Source organism: Mauremys reevesii, linkage group 1 (genome assembly GCF_016161935.1).
Source record: "Mauremys reevesii isolate NIE-2019 linkage group 1, ASM1616193v1, whole genome shotgun sequence".
Classification (NCBI taxonomy): Eukaryota; Metazoa; Chordata; order Testudines; family Geoemydidae; genus Mauremys; species Mauremys reevesii.
Window position 1 is genome coordinate 293,147,639 of NC_052623.1, and position 18,689 is coordinate 293,166,327.

Here is an 18,689-nt window from a genome sequence, read left to right on the forward strand (position 1 = left end):
TGCTACAGTGACAAAAGGGGTTCTTTTGTCGCTGTAGTAAATCCTTCTCTTTGAAATGGGGTAGCTAGGTCAATGGGTGCATTGACAGTGGGAAATTAAGCCAACCTAACTGTGTCGCATAGGGAGTGAAATTTTTCGCAGTCAACATAAATTTTAAGTGTAGACCAGGCCTTAGGGAATATTAAGAAGGGCTCAATCTGCACTTCATGCAGAGGTGCTCAGTACAGTATTAATTGAGTGCTAAGTTACTCCTGTATCAAGAAAGTCCTTCCAAAAGCTACCTTTTTTTAGGGCAAGGGTTTGTTGTAAAATCTTGTCATACAAATTCTAAATTTCATTTCTTTTTTAACTTTAACAGTGTCCTCTTGTTTTGGTCAAGGCTCCATTTTTTACCAGCCATTAGAAAGCTAGGAATATACTCCTACATTATGACCTTTCTATAGTATTTTCCACTGGGACATTAATGGTAGGTTATTTATCATTTTGTTGGGAAAGAATAGATTTCCCGTCTCTTCTCTTGGGGGGATCTTGACTTTCCTTGTTTCATTGACTAAATGTGCTCATTATTTAGTCTCAAGCCTGTGCCTGGGGTGCATCTCCTCTAATGATTAAGTTTCCTTGGTAGATCAACTACTATAGAAAATGTTTATGGGATTTAAATCTGTCTTGTGATTCATTTCATTTTTCTGGCCTCTCTTGATTAGCTTCAAGCTTTGCTTTTTTCATATCCATTGGTCACGTCACTTGAGCTTTCTATGTAGTTTTCATTACTGTCATTGTTGTGTTATATTATTATTACCATAACTGCCTATGGCAGAGAAGCTCATCAACAGCTCTCCACTAAAGGCATCTTGTGAGTAGTACATTTTTCTCTTGTATATTAACGTTTCAGCTTTTGCAATGGAACTAGTTATTTAAAATCTTATATAATGTTAACAGGGATTTCCCACTCTGTTCCTGTGTCTGCACACACACACATTAACCAGAATATTATTCAACCTCTCACCCCATTCCCTGGCGCCTCACTTTATTTTTAAATAAAGTAACAAAGCCCTCTGATAGGAATGTACTTGCAAAGACAAAAGGGGTTTTCTCAGCTGGACTTCTAGTTCCTCATTCTAGCTCTTTTCCCCTTAGAGTGTCACACAGCATTTTATATCTCTAAATTGGAGCCAAAGAGACCCATATGGTCTAACTGTCAGTGTGAGTCAGTAGAATAGTTCTGCATCCAAGCACTGAGTCCTAAAGTCTGATATTTTTGCTACACATAGCAATTGTTATATATGCAATTGTACATGTACAGTTATAGGTGCAATACAATTTCTAAGTATTTTTAAAGATTAACAGATAAGGAAACACTTGATATTAAAGGGAAACAAATATAAAACAAACATAAGTGAATATTTTACATATATTTGTAATAAAATGAGCTGTAAAATTCATGCCTGCAGAATAGTGATTATTATATAAAATGTTAGGCCTGGGGCTGTTTACCTTAGATGGGTGACAAATAATAGGGAACAGGATACAGGTATGCATAATAATTAAAAGTAAGAGAATGTACATCAGTAACCTTCTATTTGCCCTTCCTCACAGTATAAGAGCAAAGGGACACTGTGAAATTGAAAGGAGGCAAATTCAAAACTGAGAAGCCCCCACCCTCACATAGCACTAACAGCAGCAGCAGCAAACTTTTTCACATAACATTCAATTAAGCTGTGGAGCTCATTGCAGCAAGATAGCATTGTGGTCAGTATTTTGAAGTGGAGCTGGCAGGAAAATGGGGTATTTTACTGCAGTGTGTGTGTATATATATGTATGTGTTTTCAGCAACTGAAACTTCTGGGTTTTGTCCAAAACTGTTCAGTGTGCGGGTTTTCAATTTCCTGATTAAAAATCAAAGATTTTCTGTGAAAGCAGACCCTTTCTGGGAGAGTTTTGGAAAGGATATAAACACACGTTTCAAGGCATATGTTAACTTGTTATTAATGAAGGTTGGAAAGAAACTTTTCTCAAGGGCAATTTTCCCTCTCCACCTCCTTCATTACAGTCCATTTGCAGGTTTTCTTCTTTAGAAGCATCTGATGTTGAAAATTGTCATAAATGGGATATTTGACTAGAAGGACCACTGGTCTGATCCAGTATGGCAATTTCTATGTTCCCGTTACAAGTAAATAGTTTAGTATGTTTACAAAAAATAGATAGTAAAATGAGCATGAATACCATCTGGCCTTCTCACTAGTCAGGTGAGTTACAATAAGCATCAATCTTCATGGTCCCAAAGCATCAACTGAGAAGAGAGGCAATAGGCCAGTACACTGCATAGTAATGCACTGCTAAGTGCATTGTGGAGGGTTTACTCCTTCCTCTAAAAAAAATGGTAGTAGCCACTTCTAGGATCACACTAGATGGTCTATTGTAGTTTGGAAACTCTATAGTAGGATTGTCCAATGACTAGCTGGCCTACTGGTCAGACCAGTGTACTACAGTTTCTGCCAGCATAATCATCTTAGAGGGGGCCCCCTGACTGTGGTCTCAATTACTCCCATGTGCTCGCCTCCTATCAGAGGTTCTGTCCCTACTGAAGAGTAGCAGGAGGGACAAGATCGTGGGACCCAGGCCCATCCACTCTACCAGATCCCAACCCAGGGCCCAAGGGGTTTTCCAAAGCATACAGCCTAGTTAGTGCGCTAGCCCAAACTAGGCTTTCCTTTGGGTCACTTCCTAACAGTCTGGAGCACTTCAGTTTGGGACATGATCACTGGCTTAGGAGACTCTCCTCAGTCTCTTAATGTAGTATTCAAGCGATCTCCTTTAGGGCTTTCAACTGCCAAAGGAGGGGGTGGGGAGGAATCCAAATCCCAAGTGCTAGAGCAGCCTTTACAAAGCTGTAGCCTCTCCTGAGATAGTTCTCAGCACCAGTCTAGCTTCCTGGTGCAGCATGAAGCTCTTCTCCCTTTTCCTAGGGCCACCAGTGTCCTTTTAAATGTTCCTTCACAGGAAAAAAACCCCACACCTACTGAAGGGCGAGGCCTTCCTGGCCCAGTATTGTTCTACTCCCAGCCCTGGTTCAGAGCCCAGACCCAGGCTATTTGCATTTTGACAACCAGTCTGTAAGTCCATTTTCACATCATGACATATCAGAGTCTTGTGTTTAGGGTGTGGAGTGAAAGAAGCTACTTAGTGCACAAAGTAAATCTTGAAAGATGTTTAGTGCACATAGAACCTGTTCTGAGTCAGCCAAACCTAGACAATTTAATGTAAATCCACAACCCAGAATATGATTAAATTGTACTAATAATAGTACAGACGACTTGATTCTGCCAGAATAGTTTGTAAATGCCTGATCTACACTGAAAACTACATCAGCGTAGTTACATCTCACAGGGATGTGAGAAATGCACACCCTCAGAGATGTAGCTGTGCCAACCTAACCCCTGGTGTAGACAGCTCTAAGTGCAGAGAGGCATTCTTCTGTTGAACTAACTATTGCCTCTTGGAGAGGTGGATTAACTACATTGATGGGAGAACCCCTCCAATTGCTGTAGTGAGGCTACACTGAAGCACTATAGCTGCACTGTGGCACCACTGCAGCTGCACCATTGTAGCACTTCAGTGGAGACACTACCTACGACAATAGGAGGGTTTTCTGCCCAAGAGGCGGTAGCTAGTCAACAGAAGAATTCTTCTATCCATCTAGCGCTGTCTACATGGGGGCCTAAGTTAGTTTATCTAAGCTGCTCAAGGGTGTGGATTTTTCACACCCGTACAAATGTAGTTAAACCAACCTAATTTTCTAGTTTAGACCAGGCCATTATTATGAAAGTTATTAGTGCAAAACTGTTAACATCAATGTTAATTTTTCTCTCTTAAGTGTTCACCACTTGATTCAGTATAAATTCAGATGCTCATTGAAGAGCTAAACATACTTTAGTTGTTAATCAGAGAAAAATTCAGTTACTAATGAATAAATCAACTTCTATACTTACAAGAAACACAGTATGCTAATTCATCCTCATCAATGGCTAAAATGCAATACATTGTGTACTCCATTATTTCTTGATAATTATATGCAGTTCTGAAACAAGTAACACATTTAATGAATAATAAGATTTTTTAACACATTGACAGTATATTTCTTACAGAAATCCTTTAGTGATTTATGAAGAGCATAAATGAAGAAATCATATAATTGTAGCAATAATGAGGAGTGTGGTTTGCAATATAAAATGATTTTAATGGAAAAATATCTCTTTTCAGTGTTGTTTTCATAAAATCATAGAATCGTAGAACTGGAAGTGACCTCGAGAGGTCATCTAGTCCAGTCCCCTAAGTATTATCTAGACCATCCCTGACAGGTGTTTGTCTCACCTGCTCTTAAAAATCTTTGACAATCGAGATTTCACAACTTCCCTAGGCAAATTATTCCAGTGCTTAGCCACCTTGACAATCGGGAAGTTTTTCCTAATGTCCATCCTAAACCTCCCTTGCTGCAATTTAAGTCCATTGCTTCTTGTTCTAGCCTCAGAGGTTAAGGAAAATATTTTTTCTCCCTCATCCTTCTAGCAACCATTTATGTACTTGAAAACTGTTATTATTTTATCATTGTTGTCTGCTTTACATATTTCTTTAGTGTTAATGTGATTACTGGTGAAAATATTTGACATCTTCTCATTTCCCTTTGAAGACACTCTTCTTTGAGATATCCCTATGTCTTTATTTTAAAAGGCTTAAAAATGCACTCCATACCTGAGTATGTCTCTTTTCAATAGCCTTATTTAGCTGCATAAGGGTTTCTCTTAATGTGTGAAAAGGTTTAGAATGTAGTGCATAAAATCTTATATGCATTAATGATCTAATGAAAAGAAATATGTTTTCCTATTAAGAAATTAATTTTTGTTATTATATATTTGCACTGAGAACAGAACAAGTCCCATCCATACAAACTAGAGGCCCTGATTTTAAGGAACACCTCTAATTTTGGAGGGTCATTATCACTTTTTCAAATAATTGAATGTGTAATTTTGTTTCACCATATCATTGAGGTTGTAACTGGTAAAATTTAGACATCCAGTTACCTGTTTGTACTCATAAATCAGGCCCCAAAATAATGTAGATACCTAAGTGCTACTGATCTTGCTCCCAAAAGTATAGGTTGAATTACAACACTGCTGAAAATCAAGCTCATAATGAAGTGAATATCTGTCTTTAGAAAACACCTATGGGGATACCAGATGTTGAAAATGAAGCATGTTTAAACATTGTGATATAAAGGGCCACACTTACGTTAGGACCCATCGGCATCAATAGGAATTTTGCCATTGACTTCAGTTGAGTAGGATTGGGCCCTTAATTTCCAAATAAATGTGTGTAAATATCCTTATCAAAACCACACAACTATCATATCTTCTGATCAATGCAGCTCCCTTAGTAAATTAATATCAACTGCTCGTTATTTGAGTTGATCAACATTAACAGCCGGGGAATAAAATCAGCCCTGGGGCATAAAGATGCAAATCCCATAGATGGCAACAAGAGATGTGCCAGCTTAAACCAACAGTGAATTCGATCATCTTTGTAGATGATCCTTGCAGTTAAAGGGATGGGGTGACTGCAGGCCACATTCTAGAGCATCACCTATTGATATTATTTACCATCACTTAAAACTTCCTATAATACGTTGTACTTAGCAGCAGTACCACCTGTTTAATACAATGAGAAAAATATTGTAGCTAAGTAAAATTAGATATTAAAAAAATCAAAAGCCAAAAACAATATGATCATATATGTTCACTAAGAGATGACATTTTGTGACTATCTATTGTTCAGAATTGTAAAGGAATATAGAAATATTTTGGAGAAAAATTTAAGACAGGGACCTAGTGTCCTTATCTGGAAAATGTTTACATATTGGGGTCAAAATCTTCCATTTTAAAAGTTTTTACACATTTCAGAATAAAACTTGTATGTGGCAGATGTGATGTGGGAGAGATTACCTTAACTCTGTGCTTCCTGGTTTTCAGAGACTTAAGTATGCAGCATTTCACATTCTGGAAAGGTACTGGTGGTCACCCTTTAACTCTGCATTAATGATGTTTTGGGGGCAATTAATTTCCTTTGTTTTTTGAGGAAGTGGTTATAGTGAAGAGGGTATGATTGAAGGGTTCTTGTAGTGGTGTGGGGAATAAGGGGTCTTCCTGAGAACCCTTCAGCTACCATCTCCTTCTGTGTCCTTTTTCCACCTTTCCCAAAGTCTACCCTAGCCCCTGTTGTGGCATGGCATACCAGTTTTCAAGGAAATCTCCCTGTGCCCATGGATTTTAGACCAATTTGAATATTAAAATTAGGTCCTTATTAGTGTGGGCTGTATCTGAGGAATCTCTTCAGCAAATGACCCCAAACTTGCTCCACTAACTATCTGTGGCCATGATGAGTTTTAGCAGTCCAAGAAAATCCAAGTATGCATGTGGGTTTTAGAGAATATAGAATCAGCCCCTTGTAAAGTCCTCCCAACCTTAGAGTTGTGAACTGCCCCATTCATATCAATGACTATTCTCCTTGCGCTCCCAAATTCTACCCCCAACTATTGTGGTATTCTGATTTTCAGGATAATTTCCTTATGCATGTGGATTTTTAGAAACTTTGGAAATTAGTTTATTTTGGGGCACTATACATCACAACACCCTTTATGTATCATAAACCCCTAATTTGTATCATAAACTGTACCCCAGAAACTCTTTTAGCATCTTATGTTCAGGACAATCTCTCTATGCATATGGGATTTAGAGCAATTTGAATATTAATATCAGCTCCTTAGTGGGTGGACTGTATCTGAGGAACCCTTTGAACAAGTGACCCCAAATTTGCACCATGGAGTACACCCCTGCCCCTCTTATGACATACCAGTCTTCAAGACACTCTCACTATGGATGTGGATTTTAGAGCACTCTAAAAATTATAAAAGTAGCTTGGGTTGGGGTGGGGTCATACCTTGGAAAGCTCTTTATCAAATGACCCCAAATGTGCACCACAAACTCCTACTCTTGTCTCTGTTACAGCATACCAATTTTAAAGGCAATTTACCAATGCACATGGATTTCAGAACAGTTAAAAAACTGTAAGCAGCTCATTTTGTGGGGGGATTGTATATCTGGAACCCTTTGAACAAATTACTCCCATTTTGTACCACAACGTGTACTCCAGCCCCTGTTGTGGAATACATGTTTTCAAGACAATCTCCCTGTGCAGGTGAGTGTTAGAGCAATTTGAATATGAAAATCAGCTACTTATTGGGGAAGGCTCAGTAGGAGGAACACATTGACCAACTTACCCTAACTATGCACCAACTCTGCTCCTGGTCCTGATGAGGCAGAGGAATTTTTAAAACAATCTGAGTATGTAAGTGGATCGTAGAGCATTTGGTCTGAAATCTTAAACCAAAAAACCTCTTTTCTTGCGGCAAAGGAGCTGCTAACCAAGGCAGAATGCAGCAGAGCCTAGCAATGTGCACAACAAACATTCTTCGACTCTGCCAAGGTCAGGACTCCCCCTCAGTGGTCCTTGGGTTCAATTCCCCCATCTGCCTGATGTGGAAAAAGGATGTGAACTTGAGTATCCAACAGGGCAGGAGAGTAGCCTAGCTGCTGGGATGTGGGAGATTCTGGTAGAGGGCTTTCTCAGTCTCTCCTCTTGAAACTATTCTACTTTTTAGGACTAATTAAATACTCATTGGAGCAGGGACGTCAGCTTGGATCTCCCATGTCCAAGAGGGAAAAAGGAAGTAGTAACATTACAGTGCCTGTTCTCCACAAGTGTAGGTCTTTTTTTCCATGCTTGAGGCTTAGAGTTAAGCTTGGCAGAATTGATTTTTTCTTTTGTATGTAATTTTGATGGATAATATCAATGTTTATTTTTAATTTTTGTTTGTTTGTTTTTTAGCAATTGAAATTTTCACTGTAAAATCAAAGTCATCCACTTTGGGGTTTCAGGCAATGGGGGACCAGAGAATTATTATTTAATGACTGACAGTAGGAGTAGAGATTCAAAAAGTTAAAGCTTTATTACCATTAAAACACAAATTGTCAACCTCACATGTCAAAATATACAAAACAAATATCCTTAAATCAAACTTTAATAAGTTCTCAAACAGCATTTTTCTACTTTCCCAGTCTGTAAATTTGGATTATTATCGATGGAAATATTTTTTCGTCATTGTGTGCGTGTATGGTGAAATACACCTTTACCAACATTTACTGATAAAAATGTAATCCTTCCAAGCCTAGTTATAGTCCAGCCAACTCCTGAGGAGACAATGAAGATGACTGGCCAGAAGCACTTCCCAACATCCATTACCAGTGATGAGCCTGTCAACAACTGAAGTAACAGAAGAACCTGTAACATTTCGTTCACAGGGCACTGGTGCCATTAATAGCCACAATCACGCTGTATTCAGTGGATCAGTTCCAACCATCATCTTCCAAACCTGCCTCTTCTTAAACATTCTTATTTAGTTTACATGGTTAAATCCCAGTCTACATACAAGTCTAGAAAACGTAACTTGTCTCATTTTATAAGACTGCTTTATTTCTTTATCATCTTCTTCTGCACTTCCTTTTTTATGCCTGAGCTGAGTTTCTAAACCCATGTCAAAAGTGGCAGTTATATCACAGGTAAAAGCTGAGGTCCCCTACTGTTTTGGCTGTTGCATTGCTCATATTGCCACCCCAGTGCTTCACTACTGCAGACATAAGTTAAAGTGAATGCGGAAAGAACAGACCCTATACAAGTGCCATACTAATACAGACAGAGAACCTAATGTGGACTCCTGTTGTTGCTGTAAGATTTTATATGAAGGTGAATAAATCACCTCCATGAAAGTGAGCACAATCAAGTGAAGGGGGGAAAAAACTCACACACACAACCTTACCATGGAACTAGTGACCCACTGCAATTCACATTTCTAGCCAGAATATACTACCTGTCCCTACACTCAAGCAATATTATAATTTGGCAAGGATGGTGAAGCATGAGCAATTTTATGAAAATTGGCCTTGAAATGCTATTTTTTTTTGTGCTTTAACAAGAGAAGAAGAGGAAGTAAAAGCAAGGGAATATTTCCCTCTCTTTAATGAGAACGCCTATTAAAATGTTTTTTTTATGTGTGATATGAGGGTGAATAGATGGTACCAAACCACAAAAAAGAATGAAGTCTTGAGGTTTGGAATTGTCATGGCAATAACCTAGATTAGCTGCGCTCCATCTCAATTTGTTTTTTTTTTAATGGAAAAATCAACATATTGTTATTAAAAGCTCTCGTATTTATTTTGTCAGATAACTATTTCATTAATCAGTAAAGCTGACAATTTGACATAATCGGCTATGCTGATTAATGAAATGGTTTATCTAAGGAAATAAATATGAGAGCCTTTTTAATAACTATGCTTTGAATTTGAGGGAAAAGTTATATCAAATGAGACTAGAGTGTAGCACATATTAAGCAAGACATTCTAATGATTTTCTAGCTGGTTTGGTTAAAGTTCCACTTGCTTTTTTTTTTAGTTCTCTATAACAAAATTGAATAGGACTAACTAAAAACTTGGAATCAAATTATTAAATTCACATATTCCCATTGAATTGAGAATAGAGATCTTCACACATACATGAGAGCAGACTTCAATAATTGTAGCAAAATAGGAACCCCGCTAGACTTTCCAGAAATAAATTATTCTTCTTTAGAAGGTTTAGCTGTGCTGCAGCTTTTGTGACATTATAGATTACGCAATTTGAAAAAATATATATAAAAGGAAGGCAAAATTTTTCCCTCTGATCCAGAGAGTGAATCTCTTGGGTGTCTCACGGATTGAGCGCACAGAACTCTCACCAACATCAGCAGAAGTTTTGAATGCAGAAGAGGTTCAAAATATGAAACAGAGCTCTGTGGTGCACATGAGAGCAGAGAACTTTCCCTTAGACGTTCACCCATTAAATCATAACTGTGTGCTGCACAGTAGCCTAGTGTTGCCATGATAGTTCTGATCAGTTGGGGAAACTTAAGATAACAGTTCTTAAAATTAAACATTTTGGGGCAGATTGCAAAAGCCAGTTTCAGTAGATGACTTTGAAGCCAATGGAAGTGAAATGTAAACCATGCAATATGTACGTAGGAAAAACTTCTGAAAAATGCTCAGAGGAAGTATATAGCTTCTTTTCTGTTTACTTGGTGGTATTTGTGTGGTTTCTTTGCTACTATCAAAGAAATTTGATAGTCTTACCTAGATTAGCAATTAGAACACTGCTCCTCACTGCACAATAACAACTCTGTGAAGAAATGTGAATCACATACTTTCTTTGTGAACCTTGAAGGTAATCTGCTGGTTCACATTTTTAAACCTCTAGCTGAAGTCAATTTATGCATGGAATTGTGTAGCAGGAGAGGTATTACCTGGATAAAATGACCATAGCACTGTAGAAAAGTCAACAGAGGTCAAAAGGTTAGTTAGAATTGCATAAGTATTGTCCCATTTTCCAATGTTTTTGTGGATCCTTATAAGGTGAACTAAAACATCACCACAAATAATTCTGGGACCCTAAATATATTTATTCTTGTGTTTCTTTGTGAATAATATTCATGTATGTGAGAGAAATTGTTAAAAGCATCTAAAATATCAGAGGATTATTATCAGAGTATTAATATCAGAGTATTATTGACCCCAGTCCATTTTACATACTATACTCCAGTTTGAATAACAATCCTGAAATGTCAAAGTGCAGAGGTCAGAGTATGTGAGGAGAACCGTATTCTAGTAAGGAAACAATTTCTCCAATAGACTTTTAATTAAGTAAATATTTTATAGTTTATTTATCTAGCTAATTTACTGTGACCTTTAGATGCATCGATTTAACTGTTTTACTGCTGCCCTCACTCCCTTACAACAAAGGGATGTTATAATGTGGTGAAGGTGGCCATTCTTATACTAATCTTTTGAAAGAATGCTAGGGTACTTTTAGTATCAGTACAATAATGGAAAAAATAATTAATTGTAAAATTATAAAAGACAGCAAATGAGTATAGTATGCTGTGTTTGGCGGGAGGGCAGAAACTAGCATGGCTTTTGAAGGAGTAAATTATGACTCATTTGTTAAAAAGTTTTTTAAAAGACCTAATAAAATGCTGTGAAAAGGAAAATGGGCAGATATACAATTGTTTTTCTCTTTCAAAATGCATTTCATAAAGCTGTTCACAAAAAGCTATTAAGAAAAATCTAGTAACCTCTGGCTAAAATGTAAAGTCATGACTTGTATTAAAAACTGGCTAAGGGAAAGGAAGTAAAGAGTAGGAATAAATGGCCAATTCTCAGAAAAGGAAAAGATTAATTATGAGATGTCGTTGGGATTAGTACAATACATATAAAAAACAATATTGTTCAATATGCTTAGAGGCCTTCAGGCAAGTGGTGTTGACCCATGTGAACTGTTTGACTCAAATCATAAAAGTACAGTACTTGAAATTAGCTTGGATTCACATTCTAATCATACCTGCGAAATAGCACTGGTTTCTTTAAAAAATGTTCTGTTGTGAATTGGTCATTGAAGCTCTTTGTGAACTTTTCTGTTTTCTCTGAATTTCTGCAAACTTTTTCAGGCTGCTGTTCATGGTGTGTTTCAAGTTCAAGTCCCATTTGACCTATCTTAAAGAAACTGGCAAGTCACAATATAGTACATGTCCTGGATTTCCTAGCAGTGAAGGGGTTTAGCACAGGAGAAGCCATTTCCCTGTTTATGAGGAGGGATCCATATCAACTAAACTATATGATTCAGCTAGAAACATTTTTTACAAATCCTACATGTTGTTCCTGTGGCATAGTAAGTCACAGAGAACCCTTATAATTAATCTTCTTGTGTTTTCAGATTGACTTTGCAGCAGCGGCCTCTTACGTTATTACAACAATGAAGTTCTCAAGCAGCAGATTTGGTACTTTTCTTCCACAAACTCCTAGCCTAGTGCCTGACCTATAAGGCCATAGACCAGCAGTGAGGGGGGAAGCAGTAACAGTCGGATTCAAATCTGAGCAAAGCAACAAAGACTGGGATGATAAAGAAGGCCCTGCAGAGCTGTAGCGAGGAGGCTGAAGGGGGCTCTCTGGAACACAGAAACAGCCACCTTCCAATGTTTATAAAAGGCTGAAACCTGCAATAGTCTGTTGCAGCCAAGATGCAGCCAGACACTGGGTATTAGGTTGGGGAAGAGGTCAGTTTGATCTCAATATAGGCCAAGGAGGAGGTGTGTCAGGAAGATGGGGACGGTGTGCCAGAAAAAGGGAGGGAGAGGGGGGCTTGCAGCTTAACTGTTACCATGGGAGTATCATGCCAGCAGGAGACATGAGGGACAACTGCTGCATCTGGATGAGAGCAGGACAGTGCAAAAAGGCCTCCAAATGGGACTGAACTCTGGCCAGTGTAGCCAATAGATTAATCAGTAAGCACTCCTCAGGCAAAGAATGAATTAGAAGGAGTACACCAAGCACTAGGCCTGAGGAGCCCAGTGATATATAGTTACCCAAATGTCTTCACCTGTTTTTGATTGCCCCAGCAGCTGCATTATGCACAACTGTGTTGTTCTTTTACTGTCACTGACATAGCTATTCAGTGGCGGATTAGCCACTAGGCGAAAGGGCCCCGGGCACGGGCCCCGGCCAATTGTGAGGGCCTCAGAAAAACGGGCACCTCCGCACCCTGACCCACTCCACCTGCCTGCTCCAACCCCATTTCCTAGGCAGGAGCAGCAGGCAGGCAGGCAGGAGGTACTGCACGCAGAAGGGGTGGGGAGGTTTCCCCACTTGCTCTGGCCCAGGGTTCCACAGGGGGGAGGGATAGCTCAGTGGTTTGAGCATTGGCCTACTAAGCCTAGGGTTGTGAGTTCAATCCTTGAGGAAGCCATTGAGCAATCTGGGGCAAAAATTGGTCCTGCTAGTGAAGGCAGGGGGCTGGACTCAATGACCTTTCAAGGTCCCTTCCAGTTCTAGGAGATTGGTATATCTCCAATTAAAAGCTTAATATGCCTCTGTAGCTATTATAATAGGGCATTGTCTCCCTTTCCTTTCTGTTAGTAAATAATGCTAAAATTTTGTCATGGATATTTTTAGTAAAAGTCAGGGACAGGTCATGGGCAATAAAGAAAAATTCACAGAAGCCCATGACCTGTCCCTGACTTTTACTAAAAATATCTATGATAAAGTGGGAAGGGACTGGGCAGCTGCAGGGTGGCTGGGAGCTCTGGGGCCCCCACCACCTGTGGGAGCTCAGAGCTCCAGGGTCCCTCTAACCCCCATGTCAGAAGGGAGCTACACATGGCGGCAGGAAGCTGTGGGGGTCCCCCTGTCCTCTGTAGCGGCCAGGAGCTGTGGGGTACAGCCCTGCCTGCAGTGACGGGAGCTGTGGGGTATCCCTGCTGCCCATGGAGGCTGGGAGCTTGGGGGCCCGCTGCTTCAGGTGGCGGTGGTACCTCACTGCTTTCTGCTGCTGCGGGAGGCAGAAAGGCCCTGCAGCTCCCAGCCGCCACAGCTAAAGTCACAGAGGTCTTCGGAAGTCATGGATTCTGTGACTTCTGCGGCCTCCATGAAAAAATCTTAGCCTTACTAGTAAATGACCCTGTTTAAGCTGTGTCTGAGTGATTATTGGTAACACAGCAGTTGTTAGGGCCCCTTAAGCATCTACAGAACTTGCACCTGAACTGATGGGACACCTGGCTTGCTACCAACTAATTGCAAAGGTTTGGTATCCCCTTAAACTCACCCCTTCAATGTCATAACCTTCTCTAATTCCACCAGCTTCAAGCAAATATCTTATTTTTATTTTATATTTGGCCCAATGATCATATATAAGTTTCTAAAGGGGAAATTTTCCTGCTATCTGACTTTTACTGTGTTATCACATTGAGGAACAGTGTGAGATGGACAAGGAGGGAGAGAGGCTTCAGGGCATACAGTGCATCAAACATTTACCAGCCAAAGTGACACCAGGTCAACCTCTCTCACACACACAGCCATTCACTATTGTAAGGTAGTTAAACAATTGTATTCAGTTGCTCATTTAAAGGTAAAATAATGATCTCCTGGATGAAAGAAAGTGGTCCTATTTTTCCTTTCAGTTCCAATTAATTTCATTTTACACATTTTACACAAGGCAGCATCTTGCATCAGCCTCAAGTCAACTTCCCTGAGTCACTTCCTACCACAGTCTGCATCCCAGCTTGCCACCATCTGTCCCTGGGGATCACTGCCTTCTGTGCTTCTAGCCCTGGTCCCCGTTGCCAGGTGCTGTGGCTCCCCCATTCCCTGGCTTGTTATGGGCTCAGCTCATGTTCTTCCCTGGAGTTCCCACAGCGCGTCCTTCTCCCTGGCCTGCTCCCACTCAAACATGCTTGGCATGGGCAAAAGTGTGGGACCACCTTAGCCCAGAGTTGTTCCTTAACCCCTTCCTGTCCAATTAGGTATTTATACACTCTGTCACGTTTTTTTTTTTAAAGGAACCAAGTAGGAAACTTAAAACAATGACACAGATACGAGTCCTTGATGAAACAATGGAAAAACTCTTCATTGGGGTCTACCCCCAAGCTACCTCAAGCCAGGCTAAGAACAATTTGCTCTTTTCAAGTCTAAACCTTGGATCAAAAGGAGGCTACTAGACATTAGATGACCCTTGACCTAGAAAGAGGGAGGGGACTGAGTACATGGCTGAGTGCTACCCAGGGTGTGAGTACCAGCTGATAGGCAGGCAAAGAGACACACAGAGACAGAGAGAGCATGCTGTAAACAGGACAGTCTGCTTCTCCCAGCCAGAAATGGAGGTTAGCTGGGCTGAGAAAAACTTACAATGTTGGCAAGGAAAGATTAAAATGTCATTAAGGGGAAATAGGGATATGGAGTTCTTTACTGTTTGTACCCTTTACTCTGAGTGCTTTCATTGGGTGAATGAATAAATAAGGCTGTGTTTTGAAGATGCTGTTTTGGAGTGGCTTTAACCACATCGCTGGTCACAGGTACCTAGATTGAGAGAGCTAACAGGAGCCAAATTAAGTTGGGCCTGTCACATTAACATGATTAGGAAATGTGGGGGAGGGGCTACAGCCCAAAGATCCAATCTCAGAGTTGGACCATGTGGTTCGATCCAGAGTGAAGTGAAGGAAGCTGAGCCTGTCATTGAAGGAGTGCACTCAAGAGGGACTAAAACAGGTCTCAAGTGGAGTTTGCCCTGTAACTGTGATGTATGTATTAATATTATGATTATGGTTACTAATTAATGAGAAGAGTTGAAACTGTTGGTGAAGTGACAAAGGTTAGCAAAAACAAGGTGGGGTTGTGAAGAACCACTGAATGATGGACATAATTGGGAAACTCAGTGGCAGATGAAATTCAACATCTGACCTATAACCACTGACCTATAAGATATGTTAATAGAGGCCTGCCTCAGTTTCTCTTGTTGAAGCTGTTCCACTGTGAATAATTCATTTAAAAAGTCATTGGAGCAGGAGGACTGCATTTTGGGTCTCCCACCTCCTGGCTGCATTCTGTAAGCACCTGCCTAGAGTCATTCTCATGCTTGTGCTCAGTCTCTCTCTGGCCAATGTCTCCATTATTTATCCACAGTGGAGCAGCTTCAACAGAAGAATGCTATAGCACTATATCCTATGGCTCAGTGGTTAGGGCACTCACCTAAGAAGTAGTAGACCCCTGTTCAAATCTTAGTCCCTCAGGTGGAGGAGGACCCAAACTGGGGTTCTCACCAGTGATGTAGCTAGGACAGGAAAACTAGTTGAAAACCAGACACCTGGTCATCCTCCTGTAGAGAGGCCTACCTAAGTGTGCCACAGGATTCAGGGACTATGTTATCCACTGACTCTAAACCATGAGTGGTGTTTTGCAGATAGGGATGGGAAATGGGTCATGGTAAAGGGACATTTGCCCATTGGACATTCACACTAGCAAGTGGGGAACTGAGTTAATGGACTACTGCCAAAGTTACTGTGATGGAATGTTTTACTTATTACTCATTTATCTATGCTGATGTGTTTACCCAAGTTGAGGCTGCGTTCCCTTTTTCCCTAATAAAGTTTTCCTTCACAGATTCAGTGTTTGCCAGTGGAGAAGTATTGCCTACTAAGGGTGCCCAAGAAAGGTATTTAGCGATCCCAGAAATTCTAGGTGGGAGCTCAAGCTGGTGATGTCTGTTAACTTTAAGAGGGACCCCTAGCAATTTATTGTTGCTGCCAACAACACATGGCAGAAGTTTTACATATGAATACAAATAGAGTCTTCAAGAAGTTACAAGAATCACTGTGCTTCAGGGCAAAAGGTATCAGTAGCTGAGGCCAGGAAGGAATCTCCCCTCATTTCATAGTTGGGTGCATTATGAAAGTTTATATGCCTTACTCTGAAACATTCAGCATTGTCCACTATTGGAGACAAAATACTGGACTACACAGAGCAGTGGTCTGATATGAACTGGCAATTCCTGTGGGGAGAGAGTTGGCTGTGTTTGTGCAGGTAGACAAGTATAAGATATTTCAAAATCACAAATGGTTTTCCCCAAAGTAACTTATTTTTCAGGCAGTCCAATACTTTCCATCTCCTTCACTGGCCTTGATTTAAGCTTCTTATAAAAATTATAGAACTTACAGGTATATTTTAATGAAAACTTTCTTAATCTTAAAATGAGACTTTAAAAGGATTTTTGTGGAGATCCAATACATAGATACATATATATGACCCAGTACCATACGTTATGATTCTGTAATATGGGTCTGTATAATTTACTTTATTGCTTGTAACAGTTTTCCCAACACTATTTGCTGAAGGATATACTCAGAGTTCTCCAAGAGCTTTTCATCTCCCGTGTATATGATGTGTTCATCACAATACCTTTTTTCTCCTTTTAATAATGAAAACACATCCTGAAAAAAGTCCCAAATTAAATTACTTTGACAACTTCAATTGGGGGATTAAAACTTCTCTTCATCTTTTCATTACTAGAGAATCCAATAGGTAGAATTATAATCACAATTTGAAAGGGAACCGTCATATCTGGGTTCTTTAAAAATGCAAACATATTAGCTCCTAACCACTGTATTCACCAGAGGATAAATTCTGATCTCAGTGGTACTGGTAAAATGAATTGAAATCAGAATTTGGTCTCCAGGTTTTCTCATGGCAATTATCTGCTTTCACACTAAACACTCTATCAGTGCAATTCACCCCTTTGTAGAGTACATACAGCACTAGGACTCTGAACCCACACAAGCCCTAGTTCGAGGGCTTAACGGGGATTTAAGTAGTACCTGGGACTTGTGCTGAGAACCCTGCTCAGGAAGCATATATACAAGATACTACAACTCCTTTAATTTAACAAATAGCTTAATCTCTCAACACCTAATGAAGTAAAGCAAAACTCCATTTTTTTCTACCAAATGTCCCATGGGTTAATTAAAAAACATAAATAGTGGATATGAACACATTTCTATAACTTAATTATCAGGTGTTTTCTTTTGTCTTGAAGTTGTAGAATATTCATTTATTTTTCTCTTCTATCTCAGTTACATTATTCTTTAAGAACATTTATACTTGTATACCTATATATAGATGTGTGCGTGTGCATGTAAGAGAGAGAAAAAAATCATAGAATGCCAAATATCGTCATTTAAGCAATACTTGTTGACATTTCAATGGCTGTCAATGTTTTTCAGCTCACAGCATCAAAGCTACCAATTTGTTGTTGACAGGCAAAATGCAATAAATATCAAGTACAATAGAGAGAACAAGAGAGAAAATGATTCTATACTGGATTCAATAGGAAAAGCAGGATGGACTTTCAAACACTAGATATGAGCATGTTTAAGTGATTTGTAAATATGATTTTGTTGAACCTCAATTTGTAGATGTTCACTGTATAGGCAGATACCGTCAGGAATTTTAGATGAAGATAAATAACTTGCGTGTTTACTGGCTAATTATTCAGGTGTGTTAGTGACTCTATACTTTGAGATTTGCATTTAAAGCAGGACTTAAATCTCTCTATTTCACACATTAAAATTACAATGTAGCATCCACATTTTACATGACAACTTTTCATGGGCCAATTGAATTTTCCTTTGTATTTACTTGGATGAATATTTACAAACTTTGGCAAAGGAAACTTTTTTTAAAAATGGACTTTTCTTTTACCAGATGCTTCCAGCTGAAGAACTCCAAACTCCAGACTTCACACCCCACCCAGATCACAGAGTGGAATAGTTTTAAAAATTTTGATTTAACAAAGGTGGCAAATTAAGTTTCGGGGAAGTGAAGGTGCACAGTTCATTTGAAAATCAAACCATTTTATTTAGGTGCCTAAATATGGATGTAAGGTCCAGATCATTAAAGAAATCAGTGAGAGTTAAGTGCCTAAATCCTTTTGTGGATCTGGCCCCAAGTGTCTAGCTTTAGGTACCCAAGTTTTGTCACCTCCTTTTACTACTTTTTTTAACAATGAACTTTGCCTGATTTTGAACAATCTTTTAAAATGGAGATTTTCCCAGAAAAACTCAAAGGGCTTGACCTAGGCCTGCCGCATAGCTTCAACGGCTCATGAATTCAGTGGACGCTGTAGGTGGGCTGTGCTTCTCAGGATCAGGCTCAAAGATTCCAGGTCTATTCTAG

The 18,689-nt window shown here is 39.5% G+C and overlaps 1 long non-coding RNA gene across 1 annotated transcript in view; it reads left to right on the plus strand.

The window, feature by feature from the left end:
- LOC120376215 overlaps window positions 1-18,311 on the plus strand; it is a 70,041-nt gene extending 51,730 nt beyond the window's left edge. The window contains exon 7 of the long non-coding RNA XR_005587125.1: window positions 18,219-18,311. This is a non-coding gene — a long non-coding RNA (uncharacterized LOC120376215). The remainder of the gene's footprint in view (window positions 1-18,218) is intronic.
- Window positions 18,312-18,689: the final 378 nt, after the last annotated feature.